This window comes from Schistocerca americana, unplaced genomic scaffold (genome assembly GCF_021461395.2).
Source record: "Schistocerca americana isolate TAMUIC-IGC-003095 unplaced genomic scaffold, iqSchAmer2.1 HiC_scaffold_437, whole genome shotgun sequence".
NCBI lineage: Eukaryota > Metazoa > Arthropoda > Insecta > Orthoptera > Acrididae > Schistocerca > Schistocerca americana.
Genome location: NW_025726167.1, coordinates 47,501 through 50,000, shown reverse-complemented (window position 1 = coordinate 50,000; position 2,500 = coordinate 47,501). Strand labels below are relative to the sequence as shown.

At 63.6% G+C, this 2,500-nt stretch overlaps 1 pseudogene; it reads right to left on the bottom strand.

Moving 5' to 3' along the window:
• Positions 1 to 2,500, bottom strand: part of LOC124583000 — a 7,953-nt pseudogene that overhangs the window by 3,471 nt on the left and 1,982 nt on the right.

Here is a 2,500-nt window from a genome sequence, read left to right as displayed (position 1 = left end):
CAGCACATGCGCGCATCAGGCGTGACGCGAGAACCTTGTGAAAGGTCCGCGCCAACACCGAGCAGACCGTAATGGGGCGAAAGTCAGCGGGGGATGTTGGTGCAGCCGTCTTCGGGAGAAGGGACGTTCGCGCGCGAAGCAGGCGTTCCGGAAGGGCGCGGGCCAGAAGGAAGAGATTCATCACTTTCACCAGGACTTCGTGCGGCAGGCGCCGCAACTCCGCTGGGGTAAGGCCGTCCGGCCCGGCTGCTGATCCCCTGGGCGGCAACGCGGCGGCGACCTCCTCATGTGTGACCGGCCCCCATAGGCACTCGGGAGCGACAGGCTCCGAGTGCGGGAGGAGGCGGTCACGAATGAAGCCCGCGGTTGAGATGGGCTTCTTGGTGAAGAGGTCCGCCCAGAAGTCCAGCAGACCAGGGATGGCAGGTGGCGGCTGGAGCAGGGTGCCATCCAAGAGGCCGCGCACGCAACGTGCACGCGACCGTCGGAAGGCATCCTGCGTTCTCGCGTACTCCCAGCGGCGCCGCTTGCGCTTCTGCGTCGGCGGCGCGGCAGGCGGCCGCTTCGATGGTTGGTGCGGCCGCTGTGTCCTGGTGATCGATCTCTCCCCTCTGGACCCGACCGACGCAAGGGCATCCGGGAGCATACCCAGGATGACATCGGGCGGCGTGCCCCGCCCCAGACCAATGACACGATCCAGGGCAGAGAAACGCTGGGCGGAAGCGGGTAGCCCCGCCAGATGCTCCCAGATGGCGGCGTCAGTCGGCCCCTCCGGCGGCGGCCCGGTGGTGTCGGCCGCGAAGTCCTCGGCTGCGTCGACGGGCGGCGCAGCGGCCTCGCCCGCGTCAGGCAGCGGGCTCGCTGCTCCCCGGCGGGACGCCGGCTCTTCCCCCCGACCGATCTCAAGCGCCTCCATGAATTGGCGGACAAGCTGCTTGTGGGCAGCTTGCCGCCGTCGGCACTTGATTGCCTCAAGCGTTCGGTCGGGGAACATCCTGATGAGCTCTTGATTTACAAAGAAGAACCGGGCGTCCCTCTCGAGGAACAGTTCGGCCTCCGCCTTGGCGAGCGACAGGACTTCTTCCTCCGTCCACCTCGCGCGATGCCTCTCCGTGACGATCTCCGCGTTGGCGGCCGCAAGGTGTTGGCGGCGGCGATGGACCCCGAGACCGTTCTTGGTGGAGAAGCTGCGGTGGCACTCACTACAGGCGTATACAGCTGCAAAAGTTACAAGATTTTCGGCACGGCCGGTTGGCCGGCTAGGTGCTGGGGGAGTTGGGGTGGCACCTTCAGCGGAAGGGCCACCACTTTTTCTCTGAATACTGCCCCCAACTAAAAAAGGGATAGTGCGAGGGGGGGCTGGTAACCCCCCCAAGCCCCTGGTGCGGTCTTCCACTCTGCGAAAATCAGCGGGCCCACGAGAAGGGGAGAAGACCGCAGGAGAGGAGAGGCTAAGAGGGCTAGGCCCATGTATTGCGCATCACTCTCCCTGTAACCATAACCCAAGGAAGGCACCTCGCAGCAGCAGCACGACTACATCAAGACCGCACTTCGAAAAGCCAAGTCCGGATGCAGCCACACCGCCGCCACTTGGCCGCCTTAAGAGAGTCATAGTTACTCCCGCCGTTTACCCGCGCTTGCTTGAATTTCTTCACGTTGACATTCAGAGCACTGGGCAGAAATCACATTGCGTCAACACCCGCTAGGGCCATCGCAATGCTTTGTTTTAATTAGACAGTCGGATTCCCCCAGTCCGTGCCAGTTCTGAGTTGATCGTTGAATGGCGGCCGAAGAGAATCCGCGCACCCGCGCGCCCCCGGAGGAGCACGCTAAGGCGGACGCGGCCTCGCAGCAAGGAAGATCCGTGGGAGGCCAAGGCACGGGACCGAGCTCGGATCCTGCACGCAGGTTGAAGCACCGGGGCGCGAACGCCGCGCAGGCGCGCGCATCCTGCACCGCCGGCCAGCACGAGGCCAACCAACGGCGAGAGCAGACCACGCCCGCGCTAAACGCCCGCACTTACCGGCACCCCTACGGCACTCACCTCGCCCAGGCCCGGCACGTTAGCGCTGACCCACTTCCCGACCAAGCCCGACACGCCCCGATCCTCAGAGCCAATCCTTATCCCGAAGTTACGGATCCAATTTGCCGACTTCCCTTACCTACATTATTCTATCGACTAGAGGCTCTTCACCTTGGAGACCTGCTGCGGATATGGGTACGAACCGGCGCGACACCTCCACGTGGCCCTCTCCCGGATTTTCAAGGTCCGAGGGGAAGATCGGGACACCGCCGCAACTGCGGTGCTCTTCGCGTTCCAAACCCTATCTCCCTGCTAGAGGATTCCAGGGAACTCGAACGCTCATGCAGAAAAGAAAACTCTTCCCCGATCTCCCGACGGCGTCTCCGGGTCCTTTTGGGTTACCCCGACGAGCATCTCTAAAAGAGGGGCCCGACTTGTATCGGTTCCGCTGCCGGGTTCCGGAATAGGAACCGGATT